Raw genomic sequence first — 19,465 nt, forward strand, 5'->3', positions numbered from 1 at the left:
AGCTCTGACACCACAGAGCCTTGCCTGTGTCCCTATCTCCCATTCCCTGTTCCCATTCCCCCCCTTAGCGAAATGCGATTCCAATTCCCTCATCCTCATTCTCTGTTCCCATTCCCCCCCTTACTTCCTTATTGACTGCAGACTATATAGTAAAACTTGAGTTCTGCTTAGCTATACTTCAATCAATCATTTTACAGAAATTTAACTAACCAATCCTAACATATTGTAACATGATTATTTAACCAATTATATCTCACCACCTTAATTGGTTTACACCCAACAAAATTAATTATACAGCAGACAGAAACAATTACAGAACCAGACAGAGCTTATACAAACAATAGGGAAGTGGAGACTACAGGGATAGAACAATACAGAAATAAGGATTTCACATCCCAGCTATTGATAAGTGAGTTCTTGTCAGACAGGATGCTATCAAACTAAGGCCATGTCTACATCTAAAATTTTGCAGCGCTGGTTGTTACAGCTGTATTAGTACAGCTGTATAGGGCCAGCGCTGCAGAGTGGCCACACTTACAGCAACCAGCGCTGCAAGTGGTGTTAGATGTGGCCACACTGCAGCGCTGTTGGGCGGCTTCAAGGGGTTTTGGGGAAGGCGAGAGCAAACCGGGGAAGGAGACCAGCTTCGCCGCGGTTTGCTCTCGCGTTCCGCGAACCACCGTGCAAACCGCAGGGAAGGAGAGACCTGCTTGCTCGGGGGTTCGGCGAACGCGAGAGCAAACCGGGGAAGGAGACCAGCTTCGCCGCGGTTTGCTCTCGCGTTCCGCGAACCACCGTGCAAACCGCAGGGAAGGAGAGACCTGCTTGCTCGGGGGTTCGGCGAACGCGAGAGCAAACCGGGGAAGGAGACCAGCTTCGCCGCGGTTTGCTCTCGCGTTCCGCGAACCACCGTGCAAACCGCAGGGAAGGAGAGACCTGCTTGCTCGGGGGTTCGCGGAACGCGAGAGCAAACCGCGGCGAAGCTGGTCTCCTTCCCCGGTTTGCTCTCGCGTTCGCCGAACAAGCAGGTCTCCTTCCCTGCGGTTTGCAGGGTGGTTCGCGGAACGCGAGAGCAAACCGCGGCGAAGCTGGTCTCCTTTCCCGGTTTGCTCTCGCCTTCCTGGAACCACCCAGCAAACCTCAGGGAAGGAGACCTGCTTGCTCGGGGTTCGGGGAACGCGAGAGCAAGCCGGGGAAGGAGACCAGCTTGATTACCAGAGGCTTCCTCAGGTATGCTGGGATACCTGCTTATTCCACGGAGGTCAAGAAAAGCGCTGGTAAGTGACTATACTTGATTACCAGCGCTGGATCACCAGCGCTGGATCCTCTACACCCGAGACAAAACGGGAGTACGGCCAGCGCTGCAAACAGGGAGTTGCAGCGCTGGTGGTGCCCTGCAGATGTGTACACCTCCTAAGTTGCAGCGCTGTAACTCCCTCACCAGCGCTGCAACTTTCTGATGTAGACAAGCCCTAAGTTTCCTTTAACACCTTTTAGGCTCTTCCCTTTCTCTGGAGGTGAACGGAATATCAGGAAAGGATTGTATTCCTAACAGCCCAATAGCACCTTATTTCAATGTGACTAGTTTGGAATGTGAGGATGTGACCGTACACTTCCCAGTTTATGGCTGGCCTCTGCTGCTTAGCCAAAGGCCTTAGGCTAAGAACCAGGCCTCAGACTATCACAGTAAGAGAAGGCTCTTACACCGGCAGACAGTGATTTTGATTCTTTCTTTTATACCTCTATAACTAGCTAAGTGATAAGAATACACCTAAATTCTTAAACTATAGGACTTTGCGGACAGGCCTGAATATCTATATCCTAACATGCATTTGTTCCAAACCTGTTTACTTCCTAGTTCAGAGGTAGCCACTTTGTGAACACCAATCACTCTCTGTACAGTGGTAATTTGCTGGGATGACTAGTTGCTGTTGTTGTTATTATCATTTATTATTTATATTACCATAACGCTCAGGGGCCCTTGCCATAGATCAGGACCCCATTGGGCTAAATACTGTACAAACACAGAATAAAAAGATCTTCCCTGCCCCAAGGCACTAAACGAGTACTTTTCTGCGCTACTGCAAATGGTTCATCAGCGCTGTTTTTAACTCAAGTAGAATTTGAACATGGTTCTTATACCTGTTTTTACTTTATTTTTAAATGTACACTATATTTTAAAACACGATAAGGCACTTCTGCATTGCTTCTTTCCATAATGTGGTTTTCAAGGTACAGGGATTATTGTTGAGGTTTTTTAAAAAAAAAATTCACTTTAATAAAAAATGGAACTGGCTTTGGATGCGTTCGCTCTCTGCAAATCTTCTATGGACAGAAATACTCTCAACTTCAAATCTGAAGTGGACATTGGAGAATAATGCACAGAAAGCAAATTTAGATCTCCTAAACATTTTTGAACCAGAAGACCTGAGACAAACAACAGACATACAGGTATAATACAAGCTTCCTTGCACAGATCTGCGAATACATTTCTGTTTTAACGTGCAACACCCATATTATTCTTATTCTGGGATCTCTTCAAGTTGTATTGTCAAATTGTATGGTGGTTCTGAGATGTGAATAGCCCGAGACTGTGGGCTTGTCTACCATGAGAAAATGACTCCTTGTTAAATGTAAGTGTAACTAATGAGTCATCCCTCAAGTAGTGTTGGAAATGGTTCAACAAGAAGCAAAGAGGGTTCTCAATATGCCTGCAAAGTGTCCCATCAGTTCTCTAGCCCAGTGGTCCCTAACCTTTTTCGTCTGGCAAGTGCCAGACGACGAGCCACAGAGGACCGTGGCAGCAGACGAGCATCCACCAAAATTCCACCAACAAGCAGCAACGTCAATAGGCGTCACCGCCGAAATGCTGCCAACAAGAAATGTCATCCAGAGGTGTTGCCACCAAAATACTGCTGAAAATCAGTGGCATTTTGGCGGCGATGCCTCTGGGTGATGCAGCTTGTCAGTGGCATTTTGGCGGATGCTCGTCTGCCAGCCAGTACGTGAGCACGCTTAGACGCCCCGGCGCCCGCGGGCACCACGTTGGGGACCCCTGCTCTAGCCCATATTCTGCAATAGGTGGTCTGTTCTTGGCCAAACAGTTGGGTTTAAGTCCGAGCTGTTATTAGTTGTAACAACCTTTGCACAGATGGACTCACAGTTTAGGCCATCAGGCTCATTTCTGACACATCCTATGTATATATGGTAAATATAATGTGACCTGTCTGAACAACAGCAGAGCCATTGCATTTTGTTTTGTGGTTCTGAAAAAACAGAACTAGTGCTTGAGAATGGTATCTGGCAGCCCAGGAAATTGAAAATCTCTGAGTAGCCATAGACAAGGTACAGGACTGCCTTGCTAACATGCCTCTTCTTTGACCTGGAGGTGCCACTTTTAGGACTGAGAGGGGTAATTATATAGTTTGTGCCCATTCAATTTTTGGCTTCTATGCTATTGCCAGTTGGGCCAGTCATTATTGTGGTTTTGGTGATCTGAATGTGCCCCATAGAAACCATCCTTTTATCATTAACTCACTTCTTCTTAGAGTGGAAGCCGTATTAGTCTGTATCGGCAATAAGAAGGAGGCGTACTTGTGGCACCTTAAAGACTAACAAATTTATTTGAGCATAAGCTTTCATGGGCTAAAACCCACTTCATCAGATGCATGCAGCAAAAAATACAGTAGGAAGACTTATATACACAGAGAACATGAAAAAATGGTTGTTGCCATACCAACTCTAACAAGACTAATCAATTAAGGTGGACTATTATCAGCAGGAAAAAAAACACTTCTGTAGTGATAATCAGGACGGCCCATTTCAAACAGTTGACAAAAAGGTGTGAGTAACAGTAGGTGGGAAATTAGCATGGGGAAATAGTTTTTACTTTGTGTAATGACCCATCAGCTCCCAGTCTTTATTGAAGCCTAATTTAATGGTGTCCAGTTTACAATTAATTCCAGTTCTGCAGTTTCTCACTGGAGTCTGTTTCTGAAGTTTTTTTGTTGGAGAAAGTCCCAGTGGGATAGGAAGAGAAGGTAGCTCAGTTCTCCCTGCTGAGCATAGACCATATGAGCAAGCCCCTTTCCTGGGCACATGAAGAGCCTGGGACATCTACACCACCTGCCCATCTGAGTCTGATGACAGCCTTGCCCTCCTGCATAGTGAAACAGTAACATAAGGTTTAATTTAAGTAAAAAGAGGTTTCACAGTAAACAACAATACATTCTGACCCTCCCACTATTCCTCTTGATTTTGACAGCAAGTGTGTCTTTAATACATGCAACTTGACTGTGTTTTTGTGCTTTTTGAGCCTACTGCCAGCAGGGGGCAGATTAAGAAGTGGTATTTCTCTTCCTGGTCTTCTCTAGGAGTGCTCCATTCTGTAGCTGCAGCCAGTGAGGGGGAGTGGAAATCCTGCTGTCCCCAGGTGAGTAAGAGGCAGGATTTCATATCATAAATAGGGACCTGTGGGAAAAATTAGAGGCCCACAGTTATGTCTCTATGGGGAAGAGGGGAGTGATGGCTCTTCTGCCATAAGAAAGTGGGCCTGACAGTATGCAGCTGGAACTCCTGGCCACCCCGGAGCCCTGCCCCAAATGGGGGTGGAGGGGCAGAGCAAGTAGGACTCCAAACCCCCTTCCATGTTCGGGAGGCAGGGTAATGTGGGTATATACTCCTGCCTCCTGGGCAGAGTTTGGGGAAAAGCGTTTGGGGGCGGGGAAGGCAGAGGAATTGTGGCTTCCAGGGGTCCCTCCCACCCTGTCTGTGATTAAGAGGTTGGAGGAGGAAGTAAAAATATGGATGCTTCCTGGGCCCCTCTGCTCCGCCTGAGTGGGAGGTGAGCAGAAGGTAAATGTGGGCAGAAGGCCCCACCCCCCTCCCAGTATGATTTGGTGGCAGTGTCTCTAAGCCTACCTCTAGACTTCTGTAAGGGGCCCAATGTATTTTTGCTTCCCCCACCCCCATAGCTACCACTTTAAAAATATTGTATGAAATTGTGACAGAAAATGTAACTTTATAAAAAACACAGGAGTAAATTCATTGTAAAATATATTGAGGGAAAAAGGGGTGAGGGTGGGCATCAAATCCTCAGTTCATCCCTTTCTGCCGCTTTGTGTCTGGAGAAGAAAGGAAAATATGGGGACTGGGGTTTGATTCCTCCCCCTTTCCTCTCAGGAAGGGGAAAATGCTTATCTGTGACTCTGGCTTCATTGGTAAGGATGGAAAATGTGTCTAAGCCCAGTCCCCCTTCATCTGATGTAACAAAAAGTGTCAGGAAGACTCATTGTCCCCTAGTCCAGTGGTTCTCAAACTTTCTTTTCGCAGACCACTTGAAAATTGTGCTATATTAAAAAAAAATTTTTTTTTAAATTTTTTTTTGGTTCTACAACTAAAAGCACACAACTCAATTTTAATATCAGTAGTCTTACCTTTTTAATGTGATGGATGTACCCTCTCTCCCCCACTGCAGCAGACCCCCAGCTGGGGCTGGGAAGGACAACTATGTCTCCCTGGAGCTGGAGAGTCACTCCTTTCTCTGGCTGCCACAGCCTTGCATGTCCTAAATTCCCACCACCCCCTCCCCCAAGACCACCACCTCACCTTACATGTGCATCTTCTCCAGGGTCCAGGCACCAAATTAGTGGAGCCATGCCTGTACAGCTCATTAATTAGGTGGGTGGCCCTTCATTGTCTCGTGTGCAGCCACCCAGGCGTGCACCTTAGAGAGAACTATCTGCAGACCACCTGAATGGAGTTTGTGGACCACAGTTTGAGAACCTCTGCCCTAGCCCACCCCCCATTCCTTTGCATTAGGGGAATGGGACACAGCTGATTATGGTTACAGTGGTTTGTCTCTTAGTGGTGAGGGTGTGCATGGAGATATTCACAGAGAGTTTTGAAGTGGTGATGCTCAGCCTGGGGAAAAATGATCTGCTGGTGAGACTATTCCTTCAATTAGTGGTGGGAGGGGTTGGGAGAGGGAAGAGGGTTGATGTATTGAAGCACCAAGGAATAGCCCAATAAGCCCATCCTCACTACAAACATTCCCCAGACCTGAAAAACTTTGCAGCATCAATTCCTGGCAGCACTCTCAGGTAGTGTGGTTTTGCCCACCTGGCATGATGGGCTAGAAGTTCTTACAAATAATGGTTTAAAACAGTATTTCAGTCAAGTGAGCAACTTTCAACAATTGCTCTAGTAAGTTTGGCCCTTTCTGTACAGACTGGTATCTGCTGACAATAACAGCTTTCACTGACAGTTTTCTAGGGCTGATTGTACACACTTTCAGGAGTAAGGAATTTTTGCAGTATGCGTAGGGCCTTAAAATGTTTTTCCTCTCTGAAAAGCAACAAAATGATTATCGTGTCTCATTGACTCCAGATCAAACGTGTCTGGATTACAGATAAAAAGATTCTTTCTTTCCCCTCATTTGCAACCAGCAAACTCAGCATGGGCTCCAGAAGTCAAGCAGGATCCTTCTTGTGAATTGTCAGTGACAGTGTCTGCACATGAAATTATGCGCTCATTAACACTTATGCAACTCCACTGCCTGCAAATTAGACCTTAGTGGCACTTGAGCAGCAATCAATTTACCTTAACTAAGGTTGCAGATTGAACCTTACTTAGTACATCATGTTGCTGGGTTTGGTCAACAAGGAAAAGGATCTAACTCTTGTTCTGTTAGTTGGGTTGATTCTTCAGTGACAGAGTAAAAATGAGTAAAACCTCATTTGTATCACTGCATTTGGTCAATATGACTGAATGCACACATGTAGTTGATTGAGAAGGTGTTGCTCTTACACAGTTTTCAGGGCAGTGTTTGTCCAGGTAGCACCTCTTTCCTGCAAAACATTTAATTGTTGTTTGAATTTTCTACTTTGCTAGTGTAAATTGAAACACAAATGACTATTGTTTAATGAAACATAAATGATCCCTTACAGGGGTTACTACAGTAGGTGTGGAAAGAGAAAACAGGCCCTTGTTGAACAAATGTTGCATCCCTTCTCCCTAGCCCTGACTTTTCCTTGTCTTTACGTTTATCTGGAATATGATCTTTTTGAGGTGGTGACCTGTCTTCTAATGTGTTGCAAAGCACCTACCACAGCTATGTGAAGAAATAGAAGTGTGAAATGCAAAATCTTTTTCTCTTTCTAATGGCACACTATGTGCAGTGACATTTCTAAGTCATTTTGGTCCTTGTTAGATAGGTAAATAAAGCTGAAAACAGAAATATCTAGGTCCAGTCCTCCAAGGTTCTGAGCACACACATTTCATACTGAAGCTAATGATAGCTGAAGGTATTCAGCATCTCCCAGCAGGCAACCAGGAACTGACAGAGTCAGGATCTAATAACAACTCGGTGTGGGCTTTGTTAGTCCATCTGTGTGCGGTGCCATGGCTATTAAACGACAATTTAATTATTAATGTTTTAAGACGTGATGTTTCCATTGTTATGTTTTATTCAATATAAAGATCCATGTGATTTAAAGGTGTTTTATGTGAGGACCCTAAAATTTCAGGACATCAGTAAAATCATGAATAACAGCCTTTAGCTGCTAAGTCACTGTTGAGATCTACAAAAAGAACAGGTGGCACAAGTACTCCTCATTCTTTTTGCTAATACAAACGAACACGGCTACCACTCTGAAACCTGTTCAGATCTGGTTCAGCTGGGTAGCGCTCAAAAGTAGTTAGCATCTGAAGGCTCTATCCACGGCATAAGACACTCTGTAACAACTGGTACCCTTCTTGACATTGCAGCAGAGAAATTAGTGATTGATTAGGCATGGAGACTGAGCCATTCAGCTGCTCCTAGGGATAGTTTCTCCAGGTCTGAGTTTAGGCATGCTGGCAGGGTTCATGGGGAAACATGCACTGCAGCTGACTGCACTGTACCTGTTCTGTGGCTTCAGTGTCCAGAGCTTTCATAATTCTGAATTAGTTTATAAAAGTTATTTGGCCTCAGTGGCCTCTCTGATGAAGAGGGAGGGAAGATTTTATAATCCTGCCAAGGAAACAAATATGATTAAAGACAGAATGCAAAAAAAAAAAAAAAAGTAGGAGGGTGAGGGGGAATGTGCAGCATAAGCAAATGGGAGGCTTCAGGTACCTGATTCTGCTCTCAGTTATACTAGTGTACATCAGGAGTAACTTCACTGAAGTCACTGGAGCTGCATCAGTTTTAAATTGGCATAAGTGTGGGATAATCATAGCCTGTGAGAACAAAAAACAGTGAGACTGAATTCCTGGAGGAAGGTGTGTCCTACAGTCAGATAGCCTGAAAATAACATTGTCTTAAGAATATTATCTGGTATTTTTCCTTAAATGGTTTAATAGGCTAGTTAATGCTTGAAGTTGGTCTTAAGAGGCAGTTGTGCTGTACAGGGACCCAAGCGGGAAAAAAAAGAAAAAAATAAGGCAATCGTGGCAGCTCTACCGCCGCCGCTTCATTCTTCGGCGGCAATTCGGTGGCGGCTCCTATCCTCCGAGCGGGAGTGAGGGAACCCACCACCGAATTGCCACCGATGAGCCGGACGTGCCACCCCTCTCCGTTGGCCGCCCCAGTTACCAGCTTGCTGCGCTGGTGCCTTGGTGCTGTAGGTGCAATGGCTGCAAGTTCAGCATCTTAGTAGTTCTTTACAGAGGGAGACTGGTGGTTTTGTGTACTGTAATCAGTAATAAGAATCAATAACCAATAAGTAATGTTTTTCAGGGATTGGAATTTTAGAGATATCAGAATACACAATTTGACTGAGTTGAAACAATTGTTAGTAAGTAACAGAAAGGCATACTTTAATAAAGTCTGGAGAATCAAGCCTTGCAGCTAATGACAGTCTGATTTCTATACTGTTCCAATTCCGCTATTTGCTTACAGGTTGCCATTCTTATACCTGAGCTCTTTACAGTTTCATTTTCATTATTTCTTCCTTTCCACACACAGACAGTTCTTATTTTTAGTATCATTCATAACTTTTTGTTCCATTTAATAAATTTCCAACTGCATAATTGGACATCTGTTGTTTGCTTATGTCTTTTCGGTGGGTACATCATATTTTGCTAATTCAAACATTCATTAGTTATTGTGGTTAGTACATTGCTAAAAAGTTTATTCTTTACTTCACAGTTCTTGCAAAAATCTTGCACAGATTGTCATATCTTTCTCTAATAATTCTAGCAAGCTAGTATTTTCCCCTTTTTAGCATAGCTGCAGGATCGGTGTCCAGCTCATAAGCACTGTACAAATATTTATTTGAGTCTGCCTGATCCAATCATTAATAAATATATTAACATGGATATTGTTGTATAATATATGTTCATATATATTTAACATGACTGCTGATTACTTTTCTCCAGTGCTTACAGAGATCTCACTCTAGTTGAGGAGGTACCTGACAGCCAGTAGTTGTGGTCTTTTGCAGATTTATCCACAAACTCCATCCTTTTGTTCTGTTTGTCCGAAACCTCTGTGTGGGGTCTAGTCTGTTATGTAAATTTCCAAGGGTTATAACTTCCTTCAACTCCATATCAAATTCTTCCAGGCCAAGGTTGAGCAGCAGCTGCCATGTTTGTGTAATGGGTGGTGGAGCTTTAAGAACTCTCTAGATTGAAATACAAAGTGGGTGACGTAATATCTCTTACTGGAGCAACTTCTGGTGGTGGAAGAGACAAGCTTTCAACCTCCACAGAGCTCTAGTTCATGTCTTTCAGAAGGTGAAGAAGAGCTTATTGTAGGTCAAAAGCTTGTCCTTTTCACCACCAGAAGTTGATAGAACAAAAGATATCTCATCCACCTTGTCTCTCTGATCTCCTCCGCTGCAACACCACTGCAAACAATCTCTGCATTGACAAATTCTGCTTCTGAAGGAAGTTGGTCATTACTTTATCACCGAAAGGAGAATGGGAATAACGAGCTGAGATGTGTGCCAGCAGCTCCGAGCAGAAGGAAGACATCCATCGTCTTCCCCTATGTACAATGCTGGCCCATCACCTACGTTTTTAATAATATATATTGTCTGCTAAAATGTAATTTAAAAGAAAAATAGCAGGTTCTGTCTGTGTGTAGAAAGAAGAGGCTTAAAAGCTCAGTGAAGAATTTCGAAATTTTCCATGTTTTTAATTGAAATTTTGAACCATTTGTAAAATTTACCAACTCTAATCACTAGGGCCCCAATCTTATGTGAAGAACTCAGTGAGACGACCCTAATGTCCACACTGAGCCCCACTGAAGTAATTGGCAACCAGGGTGCACCTGCAGTTCTCCATGCAGAGTCAAGGCCCTGGTGTTGTAGAATCTGGTTCCATGATGCAATGCTAATTTAAATTTGTAAATGAGTTTGGGTGCTGGATAATATAGAAATTGCCTTTTGACAAAAATATAATGGTCAGAGTTCCCTAGATATAAACTGTCAGAGTCATAACTATTGTTCCATATTAATCCGTTTTATCATAGGCAATGTGCTTGCTTGCTTCTACTTATAAATACCATGAAAATAATTCCTGAGGCCCTTTATGTGGGGCTGGGGAGGTGGGCGGGGTAGACAGCTGGTTGATAGACCCCGATCCCCCGCCATGTTTTGATTTGTTTGTTTTTCATGTTCACTTTCTAATCTGGTATGGATTTTAGTCTTTTTTTTTTTTAAAATCTAAGGCTCCAGTCTTTAATATATGTGTCCATAACACCACTGAGAAGTGGAGACATTCTGTTATCCCTATTTTACAGATGGAGCACTGAGGCACAGACAAAGTTACTTGCCCAAGGTCACACAGGCAATCCATGGGTTGTTTGAGCAGGTAATTGAACCTAGTCTCCAAGGCTTACATCTCCACCACTGGGCTATCTTTCCTCCCCTAAATGAGCATACTTTGTTGTTTTTGGCTTTTGTGACACATTTAGAATGTTGTTGTGAGTTAGGCAATGTAATGGAGTCCAGAAGCTTTTACTGACGGATGTATTTCCTTTGCCAATGAACATGGATTTCAGGGGTGGGCCAAATAGAAGTATATTTTATTTTCATTAGCTATTTATAACTTTAAAATGGAATTAAACCCACAATAAAACTGGTTACAGTAAAAGTGTATTATATCTTTGTCTAAATAAGACCTATTAAAAATCTTCAGATAGACTTTCTGGTAAACTATGCTGAAAATTCTGCACTAATTGAAAACCCTAGTTCACCTTCTTCCCACCTTCTGCCAACTGGTGGAGAGGATTGAAACAGAATCCTCAGCCGCATATTGCATGCTACCTGGCATAGCTTTCTGATTTTTGTCTCCATCCAAGACAAGGTGATCTGTGATCTTAGGAATAATTTTGGGTTGCAACAGTCTATTAGACTTTTCTTTAATTTGATGGCACATGTGAAACCTAAGAGTGACCTGCGTATTTCACTTAGGGTAGTATAAAATGAGATTACATGATATTTTGTTACTAAATTATATTTTTTCTGTAGACATTGTAAATAAATGAGGCCAGGATTAATACTGTTTAACTTCAGCAGGTTTTTACATTGTTTGTAATTACGTGAGCCCAGGAAACTCAAACACAAATAAATTAAACAGCTGGTGGAAGCATGACAAGCAGGAGCATTGTCTAGTGGTTAATGCACAGACCTGGGTGTCAAGTGGTTTGAAACCCATTCCTGGCCCTGACACTAACTTACTGGATAATGCTGAGCTGCTCGCTTATTAAGCTGTCTGGGCTTTATTCAGTGTTGCCCTATGGCCAATTTGCTTTGGCTACTGCCGGAGGAAAGCAGTCACAAAGCAAGTGCAATCCATCTGGGAAAAAATACCCTGGCACACCCCAGGCTCCTGTACCTGGTAGAGAACTGTGTCCACCAGCTCTGCTCTGTTTCCTCAGGCAGCATTCCAGAATGACACATGGGCAGGCCAGACAAGGGAGGAGACTGATCAGGGGCAGGTGAGGGCATGGGCAGGGCAGACCTGTGCTCCAGCATCCCTGCAGTAGCTCAGGTTAGGTCAGCCCTCATGACTTCACTAACTTACACTCTAGGTCCCATCAGTCCACAGTATTCTCTAAAGTGGAAGGGCACAAGCTTCCCTCTTTCTCATCTCTGTGTTCCATTGGATTAGGTCCAAGGTTTCTCAGGGTTCATGGTCTCTGCAACTTCTCTAAGCTAACATTCCCTCCCAGCTTTGCATCTCCGCCCATCCTTAATTGTGTGTGAGAATTGCACCTGCATTCTTGGATATGCCTGAGATTCAAGGTACTTTGATTTATTTCCCTTCCTTCCTCCCACATGTGTTTTCAATAGGAGGGGAAAAGAGTTACCTCACAGCCAGCACCATTTCAGTGCTGGAATGTGGTAATTCAATTTGGCAATGTTCCACTCCCTTGGCTCCTTATGTGCAAGGACAGAAGAAGTTCTAGACATCAATCTATGCCTGTAAGAACATTTGGAAGACTGAATTATTTCAGTAGGTACAAAGATAGCCAGTCACTGGGGATGGATTCCTTCCCATGGTCACTCAGAGTCAAAGTGCTGCAGAAATTTTAGCATTCCACGCTGAGGGTAGCTCTTTACAAATTCAAGCATCTCCAGAGAAACTGGTTGAGTTATGCTGCACAATTAGTACACATATTGTCTTTAAATGCTTCTTTGCAGAGGTACTGTCGCTGGACACATGGGACCTACTATTCTGTCCCAGTCAAAAAATCCATTAGCCAGAGTCTGTTCAATTACACCCATGCAACCCCATTGATGAGACAGCATTGTCTAGTGGTTACATTTGTGTAACAGAGCAGAAATTAATCTGTTATCTCTCACTCCTTTTTGGTCGTTGAGAGGAGACTCTTCTGCATCTCTGTCCTCTTACAGGCCAAAAAGAAATTCCACAGCAGTAGCCTATCACCTGTGTACAAGTATGAACACTGGCTTTACCCACTAAATTTTCCTCCATTACCTTTTCATTATGCTATTGCAGGATTTTATGTCAGAAATGTTGATCAAAAAGTCACCTGTTGGTTATCATGAGTCAAATTTTGTTGCATGAGACGCTTAGCTATAGTTTCATACCTTGCTTGTCGGCTGTTAATAGTGTGTAACTAAATCAGGAAAGAATCCCAAGAGGGAGATGATGTATCTTACACTATTTTTGGTGGCATTGCATTATTAAAATAATAATTTGTATTGAGTGACAGTTAAAAGTAAGGGCACTTTTTAATTCAGTGCCACATGTCAAACCTAAGAGTTGTTAGCTGTGTCTTCTTCAGCAGGCAAGCACTAGCAAAGATTGCCCAGCAAAGATTTCACTTCTCTGAAATAGGGTTAGATCCCATTTAAGTTAAGACAAAACACTCTTTAAGTTCATCTTTATACTTGTTGGGAGGAGAAGAAGCTATTTCACTTTTCCATTTGAACTTCTAATACATACTTATTGCATGCCAAAGGTTTTAGTTTGTTTTTTTCTGTGTTAAAAGCACTGTACTCCCCTAAAACAAGGAATGATGGAGAGTTTTATTAATAGAACATTTTCAGCATTTGAGACTCAGTAAAATGATGTCTATCTTTGTTTATGGACAGAGCGTGTCTTAGTCTTGGCTATCTGGCTGAAATCGCTGAAACAAAAGTCTTATAAAACTTAATAGAAAACTATAACCTGTCTATCGAGTTGATTAATCAAAATTATAACCCTGTTGTTGAGGTATTTAGGATGTTTCAAAGACGTAAAGTAAGGATAAAAATTCTCTGTTAGTATTATTATAACTATTTGCTCTGTAGTAGCATCTATAGTGGCCAATACAATGGGACCTTCTACATAGACATAACAGAACGATGGACCCTCCCTCAGAGAGCTTACAATCTAAATATAAGATAAGGGACAACATGAGGATACAATAAACAGACAGGAAGAACACAGGGTTATTAAATTCTATTATTTTAGGTTTGTAACATGACAGAAATAGGCTATATTTGTCATTAAATGTAAATTGTTCTGTGATTTAATACTGCATTCTGCTTTCCCATCTGAGCAGAGGCTTCTCCAGAAACCTCACCGCCTACATTTGCTCATGCAGTTATTGCAATTTAATGTGCAGATGGCCACTTATCCCTCTAAATGGTCATTTCCCCATGCAAATACCTGAATTGCATGCTTAGTTGTTGTAACAGTGCTAGTATACATGTGAGTGTTCTTTTAAAAAAATATTGGTTCTGAAGATACTGTAGAGTTTCCACAACAAATAACGTGCTAACCCTGCTGCCCTGGCTACATCCCAATGTAGACAGTTACAGCCTTCAGGATGACAGCTACAATATAAATGTGAGGTCATTGTAATAACTAAAAGTACCTTGAGTATATGAAATGCGATTATTCAGAGATAGAACAGATATGGAATGCATTCTTCGGGAGGGTAGCTTGAAGGTGACCCTGAGTGCCATGAGGAAATCTCCAACAGCCTATAGTAAAATAAAAGGGCTGTTGGATTAGCTGTGGGGGAGTTTTGCCATTTTGGACTTGCTGTGTTGGTATTTTGCCAGGACAAAGCCTGATTAATCAAATGTTGAACTTTCTACATGAGAAGACTGTAGTTCAGGGTATTGCCTTTTCAAATCCTCCAGGAGGAAGTGAAAGAGCGTCACTTGGTTCCCACCAGATTTCAGAGAACAATTAACTGCCAAGTCTACTGTTTGCTTCCTCCTAGCAACCGTAGCATGGTTTGGAATCCCTTTTTGAGCTTTTGCAGCTAATATCCCCTTTTCACGTGACAAAGATCCTTCTTAGCTGGGAGGAGTGCTGCAGAGTCTCTTTATTTTATGCAGTGCAACTGTAGGATTAGTGGCTTGAGCACAGGCTCCTGGGTTCTGTTCCTGGCTTTCCCACTAACACTGTGTGACCTTGGGCAAGTCACTTTGTCCCTCTCTGTTTTGCAATGTGTAAAATTGGGATGATAACATCTTACAGGGCTGTAGTGAGGCTCAATTAATGTATCTAATCAGCACTGAGATCATTGGATAAAATGTGCTATAGAAATGCATTGCTATTAATTAGAGCCTTTTCTGCAGTTTCATTTTAACAGGTTAGTGCTGCAGATGCTGACTAGTTTTGTTCTTAAAATTAACAGAGTTTCATTCTGCCTTTGCCTCCTTGTGCAGACTCTACAGGGAAGGAGAGGAGAAGTTTCACTTTTTGGCTGCCAGAAAGGTGCTGAGTGTTTAGAGAAAATGATTGAATTTGTCAGGTGATATAGGACCGTATCTTTTTTTAGAGCAGCAAGAGCCCCCTCTATACTGACCTTGTTGTCATGTCTAAGTTTAAACACAGTTCGTGCTACACCAGTATAGTTTGGCTGTTTGGGGTAAAGAGCTGTAAAATGGTTCTTAAACATAGCAGTGAGACCCATATGCAAGGGGTGTGATGGGATGAGGCCAGCAAAAGATGGGGTGTAACTGTATAAAGGAGTGTTATGCAACCTTAACTATAGCAGAGGTCCCCAAACTGTGGGGCGTCCTCCTTCCAGGGGGGCACGGACACTGTTCAGGGTGGTGCGGCAGGGCCCAGGCCAACTCCCATAGGAGGCAGGAAGTGCCACCTAGCCCCAGTCTGCCCCCAGCTCTGCTCTGGCTCCGCCCCCAGCTGTGGTCCCTGACTGTGGCCTGGCGACGGCTTCAGCTCCCAGCCCCAGATTTGCCCCCAGCTGTGGCCCCAGCCTAGTCAGCCCCCTTACCCGTGTCCGTGGCCCCCACCCTCAAGCTGCAGCCTCATTCCTGGCCCCAGTTCCCGTGGGGGTGGGGGGTGTGGACAGGGGCAGGGAGGGGTGCGACCATGAAAAGTTTGGGGACCACTGAACTAGAGAGAGAGAGAGAGCTTGTGGAACCTGCACCTGCAACGAACAGAGTACATACAGACTATACAATCCAAATTTATGCTCTCCTAGAGTTTGACTGTTGGTAACTTAAGCAGCAAAAAAAAAAAAAAAAAAACCCTTCCCCAAAAACATAAAGCTCAGCATAAGCTTTCTCACAGGTTTGGCAGTTCCTAGCATTTTCCTGCAGGATTTCCTTTGTCTCAACCCTATTTCCCTGTTGCTCTAGAACCAACTCCTCTTATATACTGGTTGACATAAATAAGCATGACTTAGCATATATGCCTCTGTATGCCTATCCAGGGTGCAAGCACTTGATGTGCTCAGAGGAACCCCTCTCTACCCAGGATCTTAGTGGGTATGCCTAGAAAGCAATTAAACACCCGTGGCTTGCGTTTGTCACTGACTTGGGCTTGGGCTGTGAATCTGTAAAATGCAGTGTAGACATTCAGGCTCAGGCCAAAACCTGAGCTCTGGGACCCTGCCAGGAGCAGGGTGGGGGAGAGGCAGATGAGAGAACCAGAGCTCAGGCTCCAGCCCAAGCCCAAACATCGACATTGCAACTTTATAGCCCCACAGCCTGAGCCCCGTGAGCCTGAGTCAGCTGACACTGGCCAATCACCGGTCTTTGTTGCAGTGCGGACGTATGAGTGTCTGATACTGTGTTAGAGGGAGCTGCTGGCTCTCACTGAGATCAGAGGAGAAGGAAATAGGGGATGTAAAAGTGCCTATAAAAGCCAAAGGGAAAGGAAATTAGATGTTAAAAGACGTAGGAAATATTTAGGTTTGGGCTGACAAGTGATTTGTGGAATTTAACATGGAGAAAAAATTGAAGTAATGAGTGCAGGGTAAAAAAAATAAAAAAGGAATTCTGCCTTTAAATGCAATAGATTAGTAGGTATGGGAGTGATAGTGGGTAGATACTTGAAAGCATCAGTGCAATGTCTGGTAGCAGTTTAGAAAGCTACAGGATTTTCCGGTGTAGAAGTAGAGGGCTAGCCCACGCACACATCAAAAGAGGTCATTCAGGCACTGTTCAAAGAGACAGTGAGGCCACATCTTGAGTATTATGACAATTTTGGATGTCACGTTACAGGAAGAATATTGAGAAATGACTTGTGGGGATGTTTGCACAGGTCAATAGAGCCATCGCATCTTTCATATTCTGTGAAGGGACTTTTCTTTTAAAGGGGTTCCATTTGCGTTTTAGTCAACACCAATTTGTTTTCATAAAATCTCAGGAATAATAAAATGATTCTGTAGTTTGTCTATAGAGCACAGGCGTTTGTGTCTATTATGAATGTTTCACCAATGTACAGCCCCTCTTTATAAAAAGATAGGGCTGAACCAAGGACATAACAATATATAATTGCCCGCTAAGCAAAAGTTGAATGTGGATCTCCTTATACACAGTTTCAGCATGGTCACACCTTCCCAAAACCATATATCCTACAATTTTTACTGTTTTCTGCAGAGTCTTAGCTTTCATTTTAAAAAAGAGCAGTAGCCTTCTCAGTATAGCTAATACATTGCTGCTCTGTCTAACCCAGCTGTGCAGAAAACAATATCTTGCTAAACAAGTGTAGCAAAGGCGTGAACTCACCTCTGTTCATATCACTGAGGTGTTAATTTCATAGCCTATTGTGGACCATGTGAATACTGTTGTTGCTAAGAGCAAAACTCTGTGAAACAATCACTCAGCATACAGGCATACTGTGTATTTTTTTAAATGTTAATCTCTGCCCAACCATCATTTTTGCATGATGAGCTTTTTCCTTGCCTCTGTTATACACTGATTTTATGTATATAGATATACATAAATAAACCGAAGTACATTCATTGGAGTTTTACATGCCCACTCATCCTTGGCATTGTCCCTTATTCCTGACCTTCCCTCTTACATAAGTAGTTGGAATATGGCTTATCACCTAAAGCCTATGGCGTAGACACCTTATCCCTGGAGAATCAGCAAACATCTTTGCAAAGCCCAGCAATTGGCAGTGAACCCAATTTTCTGTGTGTCTCCAGGTTTTCTGCGTCCTGTTGTGGTGTTGAGTAAATATGCTGGTATACTCATTAGTGTCATGTGATTAACACCATCTTGCCAGCAAGTTGTCTAGTGTTGCCTGTGACTACTGTGGCCCTCCTGTTTTGCCTTTGCACATCCCTTAGCTGGCAATCCATGTCCCTTTGGATCAACAGAGGGCCAGAAAGCATGTTAGCTGACCAAAGTATTCACACCCTCAAGCATTAGGAATCCTGCTGTCTTGCTCTGTGGGTGCAATTTTTGGATCAGTTTGTCCTTTTAATCTCTGAAGTAAATTACATCAGTTATATTTGTCTTTTTAATCCCATTAGTTCCATGATAAAGAGGATGCTGGATGGATGTCATTAAAAACAGAGTGAAATTAGCTATGGCCCAAGGCCTTTGATGTTAATGGATTATTCAAACATAATGAGTATCTGGCCTAAAAAAACAGTAGAAAATTCATCCAAAAATCATAGGGAAATAAAATGCAAAAGGCAGAGATCCCACTTTCCCATTTATCCTTAATGTGTGATTCACATGGGATTTAGCACAAAGTGGTCTTCCACTGATATACAAATGAGTATCCTGGGAGCTAGAGAACCCTCCTTTAGAGCATAGTTATGAGGGAAGGCTGTACAGTCTCCCTAAAAACTTGGAGATCTGTTATGTTTGTGGTGGGAAAAACAGAGGTATGACTTCAAGCCACAAATATAGTACCTGAATTATTGAGTGAAACAGAATCAGATTCAAACAGGCCTTTTCTCTAAGCCTTTTCTACTATCGCTGGTCAAAATGATTTGTTGGCATTTTTAATCGAAAAATTGTTTAATTTTTCTAAGTCAAAATGTGTTTTAAAAGTGTTGATTTTGAAATTTAATTTTGGAAAGAAACTCAAAATGAAGTATTACAATAATGTCAAAATGTCTCATTTCAACACTAATGGAACAAAATATTTAATTTTTTCATATCAAAATGACTTCTAAACAAAATTGTTTTTTATATAATTTTTAAAACAAGTTAAAAAATTTCAGCGGTGGAATAAAATGTTTTGAATTCCTTAAAATGAAACATTTTGATCAACCTAAAACAAAGCAAAAAGTTGGAAATTTGTTATATAGTGAATTTTGAATTTTCTTTGGTTTTGTTCCATTTCAGAATGGAAATTTTTTCTACACCATGGAATGTCTGGTTCCCGCACAGCTCTATTGTCTACACACATAAATTGTACTACTCTAACTGAACACATATAGTTAAAGCAGTACAACTCCCCTCCCTTCCACTCCCACAGTGTGGACACAGTCATGCTGGTATAAAAGTGGTTATGCCAGGATAGCTTATCCCCAAGTGGGAAGGCCAATAAGCTATACTGCTCTAATGCACCTTTATACTGAAACAACTGCATCCACACTAGGTGTTGTATGGTTGTAAATATTTTAGGACTGTCAAGCGATTGAAAAACTTAATCGCGATTAATTGTGCGATTAATCACACTGTTAATTATACAATACCATTTATTTAAATATTTTGGATGTTTTCTACTTTTTCAAATATATTGGTTTCAATTATAACAGACTATAAAGTGTATAGTGCTCACTTTATATTTA

Source organism: Gopherus flavomarginatus, chromosome 8, assembly GCF_025201925.1.
Source record: "Gopherus flavomarginatus isolate rGopFla2 chromosome 8, rGopFla2.mat.asm, whole genome shotgun sequence".
NCBI classification, from domain to species: domain Eukaryota; kingdom Metazoa; phylum Chordata; order Testudines; family Testudinidae; genus Gopherus; species Gopherus flavomarginatus.